At 35.0% G+C, this 21,625-nt stretch overlaps 1 protein-coding gene across 1 annotated transcript in view; it reads left to right on the top strand.

The window, feature by feature from the left end:
* The first annotated feature begins 15,916 nt into the window (after positions 1–15,916).
* The window catches only part of DCN (decorin), a 62,686-nt gene continuing 56,977 nt past the window's right edge, over positions 15,917–21,625 (top strand). The window contains 1 exon segment of the mRNA XM_001363123.5: positions 15,917–16,053. The gene's annotated coding sequence lies outside the window, so the exon portion shown is untranslated.

Here is a 21,625-nt window from a genome sequence, read left to right as displayed (position 1 = left end):
CTCCACTAAGATGAAGGTCAGTCTCTCTCTGTATCTCTTTGTCTCTATCATTCTGTTGGTTTCATATCTGCATATAAAAGATAACACTATAGTAATAATACACAACACTACGTGATAGTGTAAAAGTCTTAATTTTTTAATAACATAAACTACACCAAGATTTTGGAAGGTCACATATAAAAATACACACATACATATATACATGTAATATAAATATACATATCACGTGTATGAATTCTTTAAGTTTTTACCTACAGGCATTCACCCTGTCCCCCACCCTCACAAATTATGAATGTATCTGTCTTTCTCTGCTTTTATCCAAGGTTGTAGAAATCAATGTTAATAACATTATTATTAATAATAAAATAATAAAGGACTTTAACCATGCATTTTCTTATTTAAGTGTCATATCAATATCATCAGGTAGCTTCTTAAGTTATTATAATGCACATTTTATATATGGGAAAACTGAGGCTGAGAGAGATTAAGTGCTCCACCTAAGGTCACACAGTTAATAAATGCTTGATAGTCCCATTAATCCAGATCTTTCTCATGACCGATTCCCTACCACTATAGCTATCATAAATTTGGTTCTCATCTGTGCATTCATTCATTCATTCATTCATTCATTCATTCATTCATCATTCATATAAATGCTGTGTCTGGTTTCTTAAAATCTTTATATAAACACACATAAGATACGCACACACACACACATATATACATACAGAGAAATATCTATATGGATGTGTGTAAATATATAATTATAAAAGCATATATATTTATTTACAATGGTCCAGTCCATTTTGCAGATGGTATTGTTTTGATTTCATCAAGCTCCATATATAGACATATGTATACACAAACACATGCCAATATAGACATGCAATGCATATATAAGAATGTATCGTTTATCATTATAAAATATAACAATAAGAATTAAGTATATTTTAGCCATATTGCTATTACCCAATTCCTAAAATATGGGAACTATTTACAGAAGTGACCCTGAGAAAGCTGACAGAACCTTTCAGTCCAGTACTGGTGACCCTCAGGCCATCTTGCATCATGTGTGGGTGGACATGAGATCAAATTTCTTAATTCTTTCATTTCAGCAACACAACTCAGTGAGCAAGTGATACAAACAAACTTTAGTTTCTGGGCCTTGAGTGATTTACTTTTTCTCGGCTTAGGACCAAATGAAAAGCAGAATATTTGCAGACTAAATAGGAGCTTGCACTGTGGGTAAGTACACACTGTGCAGACATGACCTGCATCTTGAAAACTCCAAATTAAACAGCCCAGAATTTTCAGACAACAGTATAAACAAAATGGAAGACCTACATGGAAAATAGAGGGACAAATCACTTCCTGCCCCTAAATCTATTTTGAGTCACTGACTAATTTAAGATGAAAAAAAGGGCATTATTATTGAAGGAAGTCATAACCTTCACTGTCTTCACCCCTAGCATTAATATTTTGCTACTAATATCACTCTTTTGTAGTATGTTTTGGTCTCAGTAATTAATTTATGAAAGTCTTTTTTTTTTAATTGGTTTTTACACCCAGGGTTGGCCTTTCTTTACAGAGACCAAAAGGGGAAGAAATGATTTCCAGCAGTGGTGGGCAATCTATCAGCTACATTATTCCCATCCATACTCTTCTCTCTCTTCACCTGGCCACCATGCTAACTGATGCCCTTGTTATTTCTTTCCTGGACTGTAGCAGAATGCTACTAATGGGTCTCAGAGCCTTTGGTTTCTTTTCTCCCATCCAAATGCCACATAGCCAGCAAAATAATTTTCCTAAAGTACAAGTCTGACCTTGTTACTCCAAGTAATATTTAATCAACCCCCATGGTGTGAAATAAAAAAAAAATACCTTGACACTTAAATTGTTTTTGCAAATAGCCTCAACCTACCTTTCCATCCTCATTTCATATTTCTCCCTTTATGGATTCAGATTGATCTTTATACTTTTACTTATACTTATACTATTATATTTTACTAAAAAGTATTACTTTTGGGGGGAGAAAGTTCATTCATAAAAAAGGTCTTCCCTAAGCCTAAACCCACTTTATGTACAATAAAACTAGTGAGAGACAAAAGATGCTTTGAAGTCTTATTTAATTATCTGATTAACTTAATGGACTATGAAGAGCTACAGTCTGGTTTAATTATCTAGTAACTTTTGAAGCAAACAATTTTATACTGGGTGATGCTAATCACACATAAATAATTGGTTTTGTTTCCATGTTGTTGTTGGTTTTTTTTTTCCTTTCAAATATGTAGATTTTCCCATTTGCTCACAAGTGTTTTTAATTTACCTTCTGTTTTAGAATCAATTCTGTATATTGGTTCCAAAACAGAAGACTGGGAAGGGCTAGGCAATGGAGGTTAAGTGACTTGCCCAGAGTCACACAGCTGGGAAGTGTCTGAGATTAGATTTGAACTCAGGAAAATGAGTTTTCCTGACTCCAGGCCCCTCTAATTAGTATTGTGTGAATGAACCAAGGAAAAATCTAGGCTTTTGTGGGAAAGTAGGTCAAAGAAAATACCTATTATCATTCATATTCACTTCAAAAGTAAAGGAAGCACATTTTCTTGAAGATGTTCAAAAACAAATCTAGAGCAGCATATCCTTTGGGGAGTTGGAAGACAGAAACTTTGCCCAACTCTTCGTGGGATAAGAAACTGACTGGGTGGGGAATTAAATGAAATGACATAAAAACAAAACCTCTTGCCTCTGTAGATCTCTATAAATGCACATTATATATGTGCACAAAGATCTATATATCAATATACTGTTCATATCCACATTTGCATTTGCATCTAAATATTTATGCCTATTACTCTATCTATTAACCTATTGAGTCTTAAAATTTGATACCACCTCCATTTCCTGGAATGAATGTGGTCAATTGAAAAAAAAAAAAGACATTTTTCTCACCCAAAGAGAAAGAGGAGATCAATTTTGAAGGTAGCAACCAATATGTCTCATTCTTGTGCTTCTTACTTTTGTCAGAGTTTTTAAAAATCATTTTGTCTTTAGTATTTCCACAAAAAATATATTTAAATGAAGCTTTCTTCAAAGGTTAATTTTTATTGATCTTGTATTAATCATTAGCCTTTTCTTTAATTTATTGGCTAGTTTTCCCAGGTTCCCTATATATCTCAAATTATGAATTACAAAATGGTATACACTACTCCAGTAAGAATCTAGAAGTTGCAGAGAAAAGAGAATGATTTTATTTATGGTCCAACATGGTAATAAAAATCAGTTATGTAGGAAATGAGGAGGATTTTTTTCAAGGGGAAGCCACAAGCACTGATAGATGAATATCAGTACAATTTTTATTTTTATTTTTTTTACTACTGAAGGGGCAGTAAGAAGGAAATGTTGATTTTGATACTACATTCCTACCTTGAGTATTATTCTAATTTAGAATGAGATTGAAATAATAGCAAATTTGACACCTTGAAATAACAAAAAATGCTCTCAAACAATTCTGAAGATAAGAAAGGATAATTTTTATTATGTTTCTTTTATTGGTGTAGAAACCAAGACTTAGAATAGTTAAATAGTTTTACTAATGATCACACAGTTTTTAAGTTCCTGAGCTAAAAATTAAATTCAAGTATTCTGACTCAAATACAAAATTAAATCTTTGGGACTGATCAGAGAGCTATTGACTTCTAGAAAAGTGTAGAAACATATAAAAAAGTAATTAAATCTCTTTTATTTTCTTTTAAAATGTCTCTCCCATCTATTGTTTTGTTTCCATTCTAAATACTGACATGATAGTTTGGATACATAAATTTACATCTAAATTATTCTATCAATTTCTTAATTCTAGACCCTTTGGTCTAGTTCATCTTACATATTTCTATCACATTCATTCATTTAGATTGATTGAGTTAGGGAATGGGAATGTTTAGATGGGTGCTTTCATCAATGAAGAAAATTCTCACTGTGGACACTCCATCCAACAATACAGTTTAGCAAGTCATTTGTAAAATTTACAAATTTAACAACTTGTCAAGGGACAATTGAGAGTTTAAGTGACTCACCTAGAGCCATAATTAGTATGAATTAAAATTAGGATTTGAACCCAAGGCTTCTTCCCTCCAAGGTGAGTCTTTAGTTCACCTTTCTCTTTCCCTTAATTCATCATAGGCATTCTTCAAGACCTGTCTTGTTATCTCATCTCCTTTTTAAGTCCTTCTCTGGTTATCAATAGCCTGAAGTGAATTCTTCTTCCTATAATAATTTCTCAGGGCTAATTAATTAGGCAATTAAGGATATATTTCCATAGGAAGTATTTTCTGTTATTGTCTTGAATTACTTAAATCATTAATTTTTCATCTCAAGCAATTATTCAATCAACAGATTTTTATTAAGGTCCTACTTCATCCTGGACATTGTGCTGGGCATAAAAATATGAAACCAAAAATAAGGAGATAGAATGTACATGAGGTACATAGAATATATATATATATATAAAAATTAATAACAGCTAATTTTGAGGGCATAAATATAATAAATTTATGTTATATATGCCCAGTTAGACAGTAAACTCCTCAAGGAAAGAGGTTATTTTTGTATTCTTTGTATTCTTCATAGTTTCTTGCTAATTGACTTAATGTTTTTGTGGATATTTTTATTGATCTGTGATCTCATGGATTTGGGTGTTTTATTTAAAGGCACATATCATACCCTACTTACATTGTATCAACTTGAGTAAATCCTATTAATAATGACTTTCAAAGTGTTCATAGGTGTTCATACAATATATTTAATGTTATCCTCTAATTCTCTTGACATTGAATGGATAACAAGGAAACTAACACTGATAATTAGATGTGCTTGGGATGAGAACTATGAATAATGAATAAACTAATGAGTAAGAAATATTTTTAAATTTTCATTCTTTGCATCTCTATCTGCAATGCCTGGCATAGTGAGTAGTTCATAGCAGATGCTTAATAAATACTTAATGAAACCCATTTCTTCCACTGATGTTGAAAGAACTAGAGAGAAAGAAAATTCTCAAAGAAATGAAAAATATTACAATCAAAATAATGATTTAAAAAAAATTACTAATAGGAAAAATTGAATGAAAACATGTCTGAAGTTTCAACTCATATCCAGCAAAACTGAAAAGGTTATGAAAGATGGGAATAATCAATACTGGAAAAATAGTTGAAAGCTAAGAACATTAATATACTATTAAGGAGGGCAATGAATCCGTTCAACCATATTGGAAAATAATTTGGAATTACTTTAAGAAAAAGAAGAGATGGTGATGCAATACTATTGTGCTATAAGGACTGATGAATAGGGTGATTTCAGAAAGAGCTGGAATGCCCTGGGTGAACTGATGCAGAGTGAAATAGGCAGAACCAGGAGGAAATTGTACACAGAAACTGCAATATTGTGGAGTGATCCAATGTGCTAGACTTTGCTACTAACAGCAATAAAATGATCCAGGACAATTCTGAAGGACTCATGAAAAAGAATGCTATCCGCCTCTAGAAAAAGAACTGTTGGAGTGTAAATGCAGATGAAAACATAGGATTTATTACTTTCTTGTTTGGGTATGTGTTTGGGGGTTTTGGTTTTATAAGATTATTCTCTTACAAAAATAAAAAAAAATAGATAAATAGTTTTTGTGTCATAATACATGTATAACCCAGATTGAAGTGCTTGTCAGCTCTGGGAGGGGAGAGGAAAAAAGGGAGGGAGACAATACTAAACATATAATTTTGGAAAACTTCTTTGGAAATTTGTTATTAAAATATATATTTTTAAATAACCAAAATGGCTATATATTGTGACCTAGAGATGCCACTGCCAGAGGACCATTTTCTTTTGTTACTCTATATTTTTATATTACCTTTTATAGCAGTCTCTAAAAGAATAAATTTATAGATTTACCACCAAAACATTATGGTGAAAAATGATTTGGTATATAATAATGTCTGACTAAATCTCTGTTAATTGATTATGTGGTAGCTAACTAATTTCTTGAATACCACCCAGGAGCACCCAATTGCCTACATAAACTAGAATTCTACTTTGGAGAAAGTATTTTCAATGAACCCCACCTTTTTAAAAATTTTAAAATATTTTTCCATGTTTAATAAATTTAATAATCTTTAATAAATCATGCTCTAGTCAATGAAGGATTGACTCTGGAATGTCTTAGAAAGCATTTAGTGAATTTTAGAATGGGACATGTAATGGAGAGCAGATCTCTGCCCCTTCTTTCACCCTCTCATTTCACTACTCATTTTATTTCTGACTCTACACCCCACTTCACCTTCATCCTCTATGTGCCTCTGTCTCTCTCCTCCATTTTTTCCTCTTGGTTGAATCCCTGCAGCAATCAATGTGCTTTCTCCTGATCTTCTCTCTTTGTCTTTCTCTAATAATCTTAGCATTATAGAAGATATAATATTCTATTTCCCTGGAAGCATTTAAAGACCAGGTCCTCTTTTTGTTGTAGTTGGCATTAGAGAAAGGTAATATCGATATCTGAACATTGGATCATGAACTATATGTATGTGTATCTATATTTCATGGTCACATATATTGGGCAGATTTGGAGACACTCTACTGAAAGTTTTCTTTAAAAAGCAAAAACAAAACCAATTATGTTGTGGATACTTCCTTGTATATCACTTTCTTGTAAACAAAATGTACATGTTATAATTCTATACTCACTGGAATGCTAGCTCCTTGAGAAAAAGGGACTCTAAATATCTATTACATTTTTTTTTCTTGTATCTCCCTGTTGAGCTTGTAGAATATCTTAAGTGACATATAATGAATGCTTAAAATCTTGAAGACTAACTTGAAATCTTGCCTCTGACAAGGCCTTTTGATCTTAGGAGAATTACTCAACCTCAATTTCTTGTCTGTAAAATGTGGGCAATAACCCTTACAGGGTTGTTGTTATGATTTAATGGAATGGTTTTGCAAAAACTTTGCAGGTCTTTCAGTGCAATAAAAATATTAGGAAGTTGCTATTATAGATGTTTCTTTAACTCATGTCCATCAGTAGATTCATTGATATATGATTCCTTAAGAGAAGTAATTAAGGAGACAACATTGTTCCATGACTCCCTGACAATCAATATTAAACAATCTAATATTGGTAGATAAGTTTGCCCAAGCTGTCCTTCATTGCACTGGAAAATGTCCAGAATAAAAAAAAAACAAAGACAAATGGGACAGAGATGTCCAAAAGTTGACAAGGTCCTCAAAATGCCCCTGTTGACAATGACATGATTCCCATTGTATGAAGTCTGAGAATGATACTGGTCCTCCCTGTGAAAAGGTCTATTGGATAATCATTTTTAAAATTTGTTTTTTTTTTTAAGTAAAACAGATTTGGTATTAATACAACAAGATCAGTGGTATAAATCAACTTCTTATCAATATAAATTTTTAAAAATTCTATTTTTTTCAATTATATCTAGAAAAAAAATTTGAAAATTCTTTTTAACATTTGGAGGGTTTAGATTCTTTCCCTCTCTCATTCCCTCCTTCCCAGTTGGTAAAAAGTTTGATATAGGTTATAACCAATAGAGAATTTGCTTGACACCAGTTATTTTGATTATTTCCAAAACATTTTGACATTATCAGACTTTGACCCTTGCCCAGCCTATAGGAGAAGAAATGGTCTAGAAGCTATTGACAAGAATGCAGCCTTTACTAAATTTGTGAGACCCTTTTTTCATGCCCAAATCCTCTTGGTGTCTTTAGTGCCTAAGAATTCCAGCAACTCAGCAGCTGCAGCATGGGTCATATAATGTCTTCCTTAATAGGAAAAACACTCCAAAGATACAAAGGGAGAGATAAATAGAGACATCCAGCTCCCACAGCCATGCTCTGTCATACCTATTTCCTATTCTTTTCCTCCTCCAATGTCTGTATGTATGATCAGAAGCAATCTGACAAACACCAGAAAAGGAATTTCTGTTTTCTTATTTTATTTGTAGAAAGTCATTGCTTAACATTTTGCCTCCATATTTAGTTACATTATTATCTTATCTTTAAGAATGTTATTAATTCTGTGTTTATATCTGACCATAATGTTAAATGTTATTGAGAAACAGATGATTGTAACATTGGAATGACTTGTACACAGTAATTGCTTCATTAGAGCTTACTGAACTTAATTAAATAAAATGAAAAAACAGGACATAAACCTCTCTATTATTTTTCCCTTTCTCATTCTCTTTTTCTCTGTCTTTCTCTCTACCTTTTTATTCTCTAAAAAAATACTTGTGTTCTCCATAATATTAGGGGTTAATCACATCCTGACAGAGAATCCTAACTTGAAATGAAAAGCGAGATACATTTTTTGGACATGTGCAATATGGGGATTTGTTTTGCTTGACTATGCATCTTTTTACAAGGGTTTTCTTTTTTCTTTAAGGAAGTTGGAAAGTGAAAAACAAATGCTCGTTAATTAAAAAAACAACCAACCAACACTAAAATACCATGAAGAACTCTGCTTTAGGAAGGTATTTGAGGGCAGCAATGACTCCCCTTTCCCAGCTAGTAGCACAGGATCTTTGAAAACTTGTGTGTGGTAGGCTATTAGATTGACTGTGTGCCACTAAATAAGCAATTTTTAAAAAATCTTTACTTTCCAACAAAGAATCAATATTATGTTCCAAGCCAATATGAGTTCCAAGTCCTTAGAATGGTAAGGCTAGGCAATGGGGTTAATTAACTTGCTGAGGGTCCCATAGCTAGGAAGTATCTGAAGATAGATTTGAACCCAGGAACTCCTGTATCCAGCTCTGTTTCTCTATCCATTGAGCCACCTAGCAAGCCTGAAAACAAATCTGAAAGACAGTAAGAACTCTGATTAGTACAATGACCACCCATGATTCCAAAGGACCAGAGATAAAGCTTGCTACCCATCTCTAGTCAGAACACTGATGGTTTCAAGGGTCTGAATGAAACACATATTTTTGAACATGGTAAATGCATGTATTTACTTTTCTTGACTTAAAATTCAGAATCCTTTCTTACTTTTTTGTTGGAGAATAACTGGGGGCAACAGAGTTAAAAGAATTGATTCCTTTTCAATGAAAACAAAACCCAACTTCCATAAATTTAGAATATCATTCTCTATAATGCCTACCCTAAAAGTAGAGCTCATAATAGACTTTGCAGTTGTCATTCTAAGATCACTCTACTGGATGACCATGACCACAGATGAGGCATCTAACATATTTGAGTCACAATCTCTCGAACATCCGTCAAACTTGGGTCTAAAATTCTGCCTTTATCCTGATAATTAGACATAGTCATGGCTAGGTAGCTCCAGTTTAAAAGGAAACACTGCTGGGAGAGGTAACACATTGGTCACATAATCCAAACAAGTCCCTGAGGGAGTAAAATAAAGGAAATAGAACTTTTGTTGGCAAGTAGTGGATTGGGAGAGTCTTATAAAGAACTTCAGTGGGGCCCTGAATACTTTGAGAGTTGGAGAAGAGAATGTGTTAAAGGAATGACATTAAGGACACTTTTTTTTTGGCTTCATTACATTTTGACCTTGGACTAATTCATCATGCCCGTCTCATGACACTCCTGTGCCTGAAAACCACATGTTTATGGCAGAGAAGATGCCGACAGTAACAGCAGCAAGAATATAACACAGTAAAATTGGAGATACTTACCTGGTCTGGACATGTAATTCGAGTCTTCAAATATCTTGTCAGGTTTGTGCAAAAAGTCACTTGGGTTGCTCAGGAAATGGAAGAATCCTTTTCAGGCTCTGGCATTCTTCACCCTGCTAATAAGCAATTGTCACTTAAATCAATTGCTGCGCTAATGAAAATGGCCAGTCCTGAAACGAACTCTGACAAGACACAGAATCCAGTTATCCTGCTAACGGATGAGTTGTCAGTTGAAATTATGGTGCAGACATTTTTAACAGGAGATGGAGTATGTGATTAGAATTTAAATATTTCTATATGCCAGCCAAGATTTCTGGGAAGACTCAGCTGACAATCCAGAGTAGGATTTAGCCTGAAAGAACATGAGTTTCAGAAGCCTTCTCTTTCATACAAATTTTCAGGAGGCTTGGATTTGGGTTCAAGTTCCATGTTCAATCTAGTGGACTTGAACAAATAACTTAGCATTAGTGACAGATGCATTAAAATCTCACTGGGATTGAGGTACACTCATCCACAAAATGGATTTCACTACATAAACTCTCCCAAACCTCAAAATCACAAGGATGTTGCAAAGTAGAAATAGAGCAATGGAAAAATTAATGGTTTGAAATATTAGGGTTTTTTTTTGTTTGTTTGTTTGTTTTTTTGTAAATTCAAAGGGTGAAGACTAGCTTATATGTTTCAGGAGTAATTCAGATTGATGTGTTAAGAACCTAGTCAAGGTTTTGAATATAGGATGCTTATTAGTCAAGAAATATGACTGTGAAGTTATTCAAAACATTTTAACTCTTTCTCTCTCCCTCCCTCCCTCCCTCCCTCTCTCTCTCTCTCTCTCTCTCTCTCTCTCTCTCTCTCTCTCTCTCTCTCTCTCTCTCTCTCTGTCTCATTCTGTCTTTCTGTCTGTCTGTTTCTGTCTCTTAAATTTGACTATCTTCCCAAGTCTCCAGGCTGGAAGGAAGTTTTACTCATTGAACCAGTCTCACTATTCAGCCTAAGGGCAGTATTGACTTGCTCCATTTCTGATGTGGTCTGACTCACACTATCTTGGACTCTTAGGCAATCTTTGTTCTTGAAAAGTCACTAGCCCTTTTTTAAGGCCTTTTTTAGGCACAACTCAGTTTGGACCACCTAGTAACATAATCTACTACAATTCAGAATGAATCAAGCAAATGTGAGCCTCAACCTCCCCAGTGTTTGGGATTACTGGCAAGAGACATACCATGTCTAGCTTGCTCTATTTTTTTTAACCCTTACCTTCAGTCTTGGAATCAGTACTGTGTATGGGTTCCAAGGCAGAAGAGTGGTAAGGGCTAGGCAATGAGGGTCAAGTGACTTGCCCAGGATCACACAGCTGGGAAGTGTCTGAGGCCAGATTTTAACCTAGGAACTCCCATCTCTAGGTCTGGCTCTCAATCCACTGAGCTACCCAGTTGCCCCCTTGCTCTACTTTTGAGAGAGAGAGAGAGACAGAGGGAGAGAGAGAGAGAGAGAGAGAGAGAGAGAGAGACAGAGAGAGAGACAGAGAGAGAGACAGAGAGAGAGACAGAGCAGAGACAGAGACAGACAGAGACAGAGAGACAAAGAGAGACAGAGGAAGAAAAGGAGAGAGGATGAGAGGGAGAGAGAATGAGAGAGATTACTAATTAGGCAGAAAAAAGTAGAAAGACATATAAATATAGACAGATGTACTGACAGAGTGGTTAATAGACAAAGAGGTAGTAGATAAAGAGATATAGACAGATATAGACACAGATTGAAGAATAGAAGTGTAGATATATAGACAGGTCAATAGAGAGAGGAAGACAAGGAAATAGGTAGATAGATGAGAGATAGAGACAGGTAGAAATAGAAATATAGAGACAGATATTTACAGATGTATAAGTAAACAAATAGATAAATAAAGAATAACTTTTATTCCTCTAGTTTTTCACGGCCCCAAGAGGCATCTATGGAGTCTGAAAGACATGGCTTCAATCTTCATCTCTAATACAGACTGATGGTATGATGCTAGTCAAGTCACTTAACCCCTCAATGATCCTTCTATAAGAAAATAGGTTAAAGAGAGGCATGAGTCTCCACATGCCTCTTACTGGAACACTCTAAATTACAAAATGTTTGGCTCTCCAGAATTAGTTTTACCCATAGACAGAAAGGGCAAATATAAAGCAACAAATGACTGGCATAATTTCAGGACATCAAGAAATCTTCCTTCCCAAACTGATAAATGGTCAAAGCATATGAATAGGTGATTTTCATATGAAGAAATCAAAGAGATCAATAATCATATGAAAAAATCTTCTAAATCCCTCTTGACTAGAGAAATACAAATCAAAACAACTCTGAGGTACCACCTCACACCCAGCAGACTGGTCAATATGGCAGTAAAGGAAACTAATGAATGCTGGAGGGGATGTGGCAAAGTAGGGACATCAATTCATTGCTGGTGGAGTTGTGAACTGATCCAACCATTCTGGAGGGCAATTTGGAACTATGCCCAAAAGGTTATAAAAGAATGCATGCCTTTTGATTTAAGTAACATCACTCCTGCATCTGTATCCCAAAGAAATTTTAAAAAATGGGAAAGGACTTGTTTGTACAGAAATTTTCAAAACTGCGCTTTTTGTGGTGGCAAAAAATTGGAAACTAAGGGGATGTCCATCATTCGGGGAATGGCTGAACAAAGTGTGGTATATGATGGTGATGGGATACTATTGTGCTATAAAAAATTAAGAAAAGCATGATTTCAGAAAGAGCTGGAAAGACCTTCATGAACTGATGCAGTGTAATAAGTAGAACAAAGACATCATTACACACAGTAATTGCAATATTGTGGAGTGATCAAATGTGATAGACTGCGACTAACAGCAATACAATGATGCAGGACAATTCTAAGAACTTATGAAAAGGAATGCTATCCATCTCCAGAGGAGGAAGAGTTGGGGTATAAATGCAGATGAAAACATAGAATTTATCATTCATTTATTTGGATATGTTTTGGGGGTTTGTTTCCATAAGATTATTCACTTACAAAAATAAATAAGATGGAAATATGCTTTGTGTGATAATACATGTATAACCCAGATTGAATTTGTTTATCAGCTCTGGGAAGGAGGAGGGAAGAAGGAAAGGAGATAATATGGATGACATGGATTTGGAAAACTTATGTGTGAAAATGTATTAGGATTTTAAAAATTAAAAAAAAAAGTCTTCCCATCTTCAAATACAAAAGTGCTTTATAAATCTTAATGTGCTATATTAAGTGCTAGCTCTGGTGGAAAACTTTTCCACCCCATCTACTGACCTCCCTGTTATTCTTTAAGTCTCAACTAAAATCCCACCTTCTACAAGAAGCCTACCCCAATCCCTCTTTATCCCAGTGCCTTTTCTTTATTACTTATCCTCATTTATCTGGTCTATAGCTTGCTTTGTTTCTATTTGCATGTAGCTTTCTCTGTTAGATTGTAAACTCCCAGAGGGCAGGGACTTTTTTTTCTTTTTGTCTCTTTTTTTGTATTTCTGGAGTTTAGCACACTGATTGATACATGGTAGTTATTATGTTATTTGTGATTATGATTGATTAGTAATAGTAGTATCAGTATTAACACTATCATCTCTGTATTGCATCTTTATTTAGAGAAATACTTTCCAGTATGATGATTCCATTCTCTCTGAGAGTTGGGCATTCCTTCCACAATGGTCTGCATATGCTCATCCTGTGATTGCAGTTATCTCCCTGTAAATCCACTTAAGGGGTCCACCCAACATGTTTCTGGGCCTTACTCATTTTCTCTAGAAATCACAAGGACACCAAATGGATACCAAATGTTTATTCTTGCTATGTGGCAAATCCATTTGATTGTTCTACTCCACCCTTCCCCTCCCAGTCATACTTTTTCTCTGATGACTGGACTTGGAATCAAAGAAACTAATGTTGGGATTCTAATTGTGTTATCTTCTATTTGTGTGGCCTCTGTTAAACCACCTAACCTCCAAGGTCCTCAGTTTCCTCCTTTTTATAGTGAGAGTGTTGGTCTAGAAGGTCTCAAGCTCTTTCACAGATCTATCATATATTGTCATTAGCCATTTACTAATTAATTTTAGTGAATTAGTTATTTCCCTAATTTTTCTTAATAAATGAATTATTTCCCCCCCTTTCTTGAAAGCACTTTTTGTTAGTGAGAAAGCTTGAAGTTACAAGACACCGGAGAAGGGAATTTGGGGGTACAGGAATGGGACTAGAGAACTCTGGAGTTGGAGAGATTAACATTTTCGCTCAGACTTTAATTTTGCCTCAGATCAATGAGGCTTATCCCTTTCTAGAACCTTAAAGATAAAAGTGGTTGCAGAAAATATCCTCACCTAGCTAACAATATCAACCCACATAACAAATTGGTGTAGAAAAGAATTTGAGAAGAAAATATTTGAGGTAGGGAGGGGGACTGTGCTGCTTTCTGCTGGATGGCACTGTGGGATTTTACATAGAAACTTAAGGAAAGAATATAGGACCCCTCCAAATTTAATTCTACCACATTACAGTAGGAATGGAAACTATAGAGCTGCTCCCCCCTGTCTTTATCTCTCTGTCTCTGTCTTTGTCTCTGTCTCTGTCTCTTTCATGGTGGTAGTGGGGAAAGTCACCAAAAAGAACAGGGGTGCATCCTCTCACGTTTCAAAGCTATTTACTTCAGGTTTGCACCTGGTCATAGCCTAGGGGCGGGCAGAAAAATGCAAGTCAAAACATAAGAGACATGAACTTTTCAATCTTTAAAGAGAAAACTCAAGGCATTTGGAACCAGGGAGTTGTTACTATGCTCTTAGTATTTCTCAGGGGCTAAGTAAACACTTTCTTGGAAATGTGGATTCTTTTCTCCTTTTTCTGATGTTTGGAAAGCTCCTGGATATCAGGATTTAAGTCTGAGCAGAGATCTGGATACATTTAAAAAAATAATAACCACATTCTCTTCGAACCCACCTCCCCAGTCATTGAGCTCCATGCCACCTACTTCTAGGCTAGGGATGTTCTATAAGAATCCTGGGGTACACAGTAAAAAGATTCATTTTGAACAACACTGTTAGGTCTATTGTGCTTCTTGCCTTTGAGAAGCAAGGGCGAGGGGGATGGGGAGGGATGCACTTTTAAGGCTATGTTGGTTTATACAAAACATTTCTGGTCATAAATGTCAGAATAAATTGAGTAATGAGAATTATAAATGACAGGCTTTTCATATAAAACTCTGGCTTCCTTCCAGAATTCTTTAGGTAACCATTCAAAATATATGGGAATGACCCCATAGCTTTAAGATGTAGTATTTGAGTTTCTGCTATAAACCATACAAAAATGTCAGAGGAAGAAGACTTTTTTTAAACTAAAGGTTACTCACATATTTGATGTAGAACACTTTTAGGATAAATACAAGATGAATGTTGGATTATGGGCTCAGCCTCCAGTTACTGTGGATAAGGGGGGGAAACAGCTCTCTTTTCAGCCTGATAAAATGTTACTTATAAACCAAGATAGAAGGAAAAAAGGAGGGGAGAAATAGCCAATCCTTCAAGTTAAAAAAAATTTTTTTTAAGGAAATGAATCTATTAAGTAAGATAAATCACAAGTGAAGTTGCTCAGCTTTTCAGCACAAGCAGTTTGGGATGCTAAACAGATGAAAAAGAAATAAAGCAAATGAAAAAAGAAAAAGTCTGATAAAGTTTCTGGCTACAATACAGGAGACATATCATTACCATATGATCTAATGTGGGTGTCAGCCTGGATTGTGTTCATTGAGGGGAAACCTTTTTTTTTTTCCCCTCCTCCTAACTGGGCTATGGAGTAGAAAGAAGCAAGAAGGTTTTCCACCAAGTGACAGTCACAGAGCAGTAACCTGCCCCCTTTCTCCTCCTCCTCCTCCTCTTCCTCCTCCTCCTCTTCCTCCTCCTTCTCCTCCTCCTCCTCTCCACACCTGCAAACTTTTCTTTCTTTTTTTTTTCCCCCCGCCTGGGTTGAATATTTAGTGTAATTACATCTCAGCTTTTGAGGGCTCCTGTGGCAAAGCCCTGGACGAAAAGGTATGGTTTTCACTAATTGTCCCGAAAGTTGCTGCAGACTAATAAACCTGCAGTCAGGAGCGAAAGGGATGAGCTGGGGGAGGGATGGGGAGAGAAGCTTGGAGTCCGGTTTACAGCTACCTTTTGTTACGTGCTGGAGGATAGAAGTTGGGGAGACATTTTAAAGGGCTCCTATACTTTGTCTGGGGGTTGGCTTTTTTTTTTTTTTTAAGTTTTGCTTCTTGAACGGATGTTTCTAAACACAGATGTCTTTTTTCTTACGACGAATATCTGCCTTTCTGCACGAATATTGGTAATGAAATGTTTTGACTATTTCACTCATGTTTACAGGGAAATGTTTTTGAGTTATGCGACGTGTGGTAGAAGTATGAGTTCAGAGATCTTTGGGCTGTTTTGTTTGCTTGTTTGCTTCTCCTTCTTCTGCATCCTAACGGACTTTGAGCACTTCTTAAACCGCAGAATACGGTTACCCAGAGGGATGGGGGATAGCTGTAAAGATTTTACTCTAGAGATCTGAAGCCCTGGCAGGTCCTCCCTCAGAAGAGGAGACTGATTCTTTGGGCACAGATGGAAAGGTTCACAGTTCACCATGCCTCTGGACTTTTAATGTCCACGGAATGCATGGCTGGAAGTGAGATCCTGTGAACGTAAGACACAGTGATGCTCCTTGTTTTAAACGGGACCTGTGGCTATTTTATAAGACGAATTCACTATGAAATCAAAGTGTGTGGTTTAATTTTGCCCCATCATTTTTTAGAGATGGGAACTACATGACCCCCGGTAAAGCGGGATTCCAGGGCTGTGGATGCCTGTGGCTTTTTTCTTCCCTTAACTATTTTGAGCTAAGTCATAGCCAAGAGACTTCTATAGCTACCCTACTGATGCATAAATGTTTTGGTTACCTTGATTTTTTAATTACATTACTTTATTCTGATTCTGTGAATTGTTCTGTTGGAGGCTTTTATTCCCCCCTCCCCCCTTTTCCTCCAAGTGTTTATTGTTTCACTTATCTCCTTCTGGGTATTAAGTTCTCTGGCCAAGCCCACTTTGATATTGATACCATAGGCATAAATGACATCACGGAGAGCTTCTTCTCATTGAAGCAAACAGAACAGTATTTTTGGAGTCACTTTGAACAACAAAGAGTTATTCCAATGACATAAAATTCATTGAATTTGATCCCTGAAAATCAGTGGAAGAGAAGAATCTTTTTAGTTTATTCAGTTTCCATGTTCATCACCTATTTAATCAGCAGACAGAAGAAGAGGGGCAAAGCTGTAGATAAATCATATCAAAATTCTTCCTGCTTAGAACAACTTCAGCATATTAAATAGATACAGCTCTACTTTATCACCTCAAAAACAGATGAAGTTGCTCACTGTGCCTTTGTGAATTTCATATGAATGAAATGTAAACAATTAGGCCACACTTTTTTTCTTGTTGTAATATTTTCCTCTAACTGTACCATTTTAAGACCCCAATAGTATATGGCATTCCTAATAGGTTGAATGATAGGGAATCTGTAATACTCAACCACAAAATGAATCATTGTTCCAAGATGCTGCTCTTAAGGGAAAATAACTTTAGCAAGAAATCTGATGAAGATTCTGGTAATTCTAACACTGCTACCCCACCCCCCACACTGTACCCTGAATTCAGGGCATCTAATTCCAATAAATATTTCTGAAGCTACATGCAAGGAACAGGTGTAAATTATATGGAAAGGACTAATTGAATCATTGGAGTAAGTAAATAATAAAGTTAGCAACGGTTCTTCAAAAATGAGAAAAAAAGATGCATCACAAACTGATAAATATCAAAGGAAGCAAATGAGCTGCTTTTCAGTATTAAGTAATGGAAAAATTGGTAAAAGAATATATAATTTTAACAAATAACCACAAAAAATTCCCTTTCCTGGTTCCATGGTTTTTAGATAGGTCATAAGATCACAGATGGAAGGGACCTCAGTAATCATCTAATCCAACATCGTTCTTTTATATATGAGCAGATTTAAAGAGGCCAGCAGAAAATAAAGTGATGTGTCCAAGGTAACAGAGATAGTAAGTGGAACCAATCTTGAACTGAGGTCTTCGGACTCCAATCCATCATCCTTTCTATTTTCCACATTGCTTTTTGGGAAGATAACAACATATAGATATTTTTCTCTGATATAAGTAAATGTAATATAATATGTAATATTCATAATCTATATCTATGTATAATTTCAAAATTAATAAATATGGTCAGCTGATATTTATCTGGGCTGACATGGCTTATTTCAAACTTCAAGTTGTTAGTTTAAATTTTCTTCCAAAGTAATGGAGAATTAAATTATGCAAGCCCAGCAAACTTGTGGTAAAGTTTTAATGTGTATCAGAGTGAAAGCCATTCAGTATAATTTTATCCAAGAGAAAGCTGCCAAACAATAGAGTAGTTTTTTTTTTAAGGGAATACTGTAACTAAAGAGAAAATATGGACGTCTAATGTGGAATTGATTAATAATAGAATAAATAAGCATCTGAATTCATAGTTTGAAAAAAGAAAATGATGGATGTTTATTATTTGTAGAAATACCCATAATAATTAGTATAAACAAAGAAACAAAGTATAAGAAATTAAAACAGACATGCCCTTTTCATTGCTTTAAGATAAAGATTTCCAGATGGCCAGACAACAGTTAGGAAATCAGTAGGTTTAGCATAGGAAGAAAGCCACTGGATAATCCATTCAAAATAACTCTATAGCTCAAAGTAAGGACTTGTAGCCCTTAGCTAATTCTTTAGAATGTAAAGTAAGAACCAGATGAGATAAACAGCTGTGTTGCTAATATCAGTTTTTGGTTCTTAGAGCAATTGGAGGGAAACAAACAAACCACAACTTAAACTTTAAATTGGGTTTTATCTAATTTATTTTTAAGGAAGAAGAAACTATTTTAGCTGGTCAAGTTAGTAAATAATTTCATCAATCCAGGAAACCTAAGCATCAGTCACATTTTGGAGAAAAAACAAGCCTTCTTTATTTCAGAATGTCATTTTCATAATAGCTAAACAGTATTTTGAGTACAAAAGTGACATAGACCATATCAAGATCAGCAAAGAATATGCCTGGCTACATAACTGGCCCATATTCACAATTAGTTTTGACTAAGTGAATCATCTATGCAGTTGAAAAATGATTCAATCATTCACTTAATTAGCCAGCCAATCAATTAATTTAAAAAGTCAAAAAGGAGAAAAAGAACTCACTAAAATCTATTTATGTTTTTAGTGTCAAAATTTACATCCTTCAAAAATTAGATACTGAGAAAAGAAGTAGATGGGAAGGCTATAATAAGGATTTTAGATCTTAGTCCATTGGATAGATGAGGATAATAAACCACCAAGAAATCTGCCCAAGTTCATAAGTAGCAGACATAGGGTGAGAACCCAGATAATCTAACTTGAGTTGCATCACTTTTTGCACAAAGCTCTTTTCTACTTTCATTTTTCAGATTACTTTTTAGTATATATAAAATAGTTTTATCTATCTATCTATCTATCTATCTATCTATCTATCCATCCATCCATCCATCCATCAGAGCACCTTAAAGTCCATAGAGCCCACAACCTCATTTAGCAGTGAGAAAACTAATACCCATAAATTTCATGCAATTTTCCCAGTCTCATTGGTAATAAATGACAGAACAGAGTTTTGAACCCAGTTCATTTGACCCTAAAATCTAACAATCCTTTCACTATACAATTATTCTATCCCCCTACTATGCTGTAACCATATCTACATATCTGTCTATCTATCCATCTATCTCTATCTCTCTACTTATTTATATATATGTATGTAGATTACCAATTAAGCACTATTTTGATTGTCAACCATGATTTCAGCTTTTAAATTGAATTCATGGTTAACCAAATCAAAATAGTAAAATGACTAAAGTGGGTTGAATCTTTGTTATATTGCATATGTGTTTAAATTTCAGTTTTTCCATTCACTATGTAAGATTCAGCCTCAAGGGTAGGGGCAAGAATGATAAAGTTGGAATCCAAGTACATAGGTTCAAATTCTGGCTCTGATTCTTACTGTCTGCATGATCTTGTATAAGTTACTTAGCCTCTTTTGGTCATAGCTTTGCTTCTGAGTAACAATAAGAGGATTAGATCCTATTACTTCCAAGGTTCATTCCACCTCAATTTTCTATAATTCTGTGATGCTGGTATGATTTATGAAGTTTGAATACTAGAATCTCCTCCTCCCTTTATGTGATATAGGATTATGTCATCTACAAATGATTCATTAAGCAGAAATGTTTTTCATATGTTAATGATATTTTTAATTCAACTCCTTTGCTTCTGAATATGTTACTCTACCTTTTCCTACCTAGAGAAAAATCCTTATCCCAAAGAGGGAAAACGAGGCATTAATGCAATATCAACTAAATTTGACCGTATATGTAATGTTCTATCCACACAGGCAACTAGTTACTTCTGCACAGGTGAAAGAGAGGTTCATTTTCTGATCTATAATTTGGTGCCAAACTTGGTAATTGTAATTACATGGCCCTGAGTTTCATATTATTATTTAGATTCTCATGGTAGTTAGTATTCATTGTTTACATTTTTTTTTCTTGATTTTGTTTTCCTGTCTGCATCAGTTCATATAAATCTTTCCATTATTCTCTAAGTTCTTCATACTCATCATTTTGCACAGTAAAATCCCATTATTTTTATGTACCACAACTTGTTTTATTGACCAATCAATGACCAACTATTTTATTTACATTTCTTTTGTATAGTTTGGTATACTGAAAATGGTAAAAAAAAAACAAAAAAAACCCAACAACAAAACAACAAAAACATTTATTCAAAGAAAACTGACAAAATGTCCTCTCTATTAGTTAAACGTGGAGGTGAGACATAGACTTCAAAGACTGTATAGAGAAGTGCCTCTTGGATGAATGTATTGAGAAGACCTATTTGAAGGCAGAACAGACTGAACTAATAGTCCTTAAGGGGATTCATTGTCAAATAGTTAATTTATATTTAAATGTGTTTGAATGTAAACATTTTTAACTGATAAAATTAAAAATCAATCTCCAGGAAACCATGAGATCATGTAATGACTATTGAGTTCATACTTGACAGAAAGATGCATTTCTTCAACGATCCTTCATGAAGTGAAGCTGGGTAACACTACCAAAAGACTCTGATTTGGGGCAGTAGAAGTTATTAGGAATCTAGCAAAAGGATTTCTGGCCAAGATGTCTATTTGGATAGATGCAGGCAGATTAGACCACACATGTTGGCAGGTAAAAAACAAAAATCTCACTAGAGAAAAATAATAATCAAGGAATTCAATAAGAAATAATAGAAAATTATTTTGTCCTTTCACAAGATTGCACAGGAAAAACAAACAAAAACAAAAACAAAAAAAAAACAAAAAACAACAAGAGTAGCCTAGTCCCAACAGGAAATGGGGCCACCAGCAAAATCATACTGGAAAACAACACTGATGTTATCTCCTAGTAATTAGAAATAGCTCAAGTCTCTGTGCCTCTAGTCAGTCAGAATCGAAGGCAACCCAAGAAAACTTCAGAATAATGGAAAACCCACAGCTGGAACAGTGGAAGAACCAGAGCATTAGTAACTAGGGTGATGTGCCTTTGTCAATGGTAGCATGACTGATGAAGATATCCAAGCCCTATTGCATCTGAGGACCTTTTCACTGCCTTGTGAGGTGCCATTTTGAGAGCCCTGAAAATCTAGTTATCTTGACTCTAAAATTCAGGGGTTGGAGGAAAGAATCAGCAGATGGAGATCAGTGCAGGAACCCAGATGACTTAGCATGAGACCTAGAAAAGCTAACCACCT

The sequence above is a fragment of the Monodelphis domestica genome, chromosome 5 (assembly GCF_027887165.1).
Source record: "Monodelphis domestica isolate mMonDom1 chromosome 5, mMonDom1.pri, whole genome shotgun sequence".
NCBI lineage: Eukaryota > Metazoa > Chordata > Mammalia > Didelphimorphia > Didelphidae > Monodelphis > Monodelphis domestica.
The sequence above is the reverse complement of the archived record's forward strand: the minus strand, read 5'-3'. Positions and strand labels throughout refer to the sequence as shown.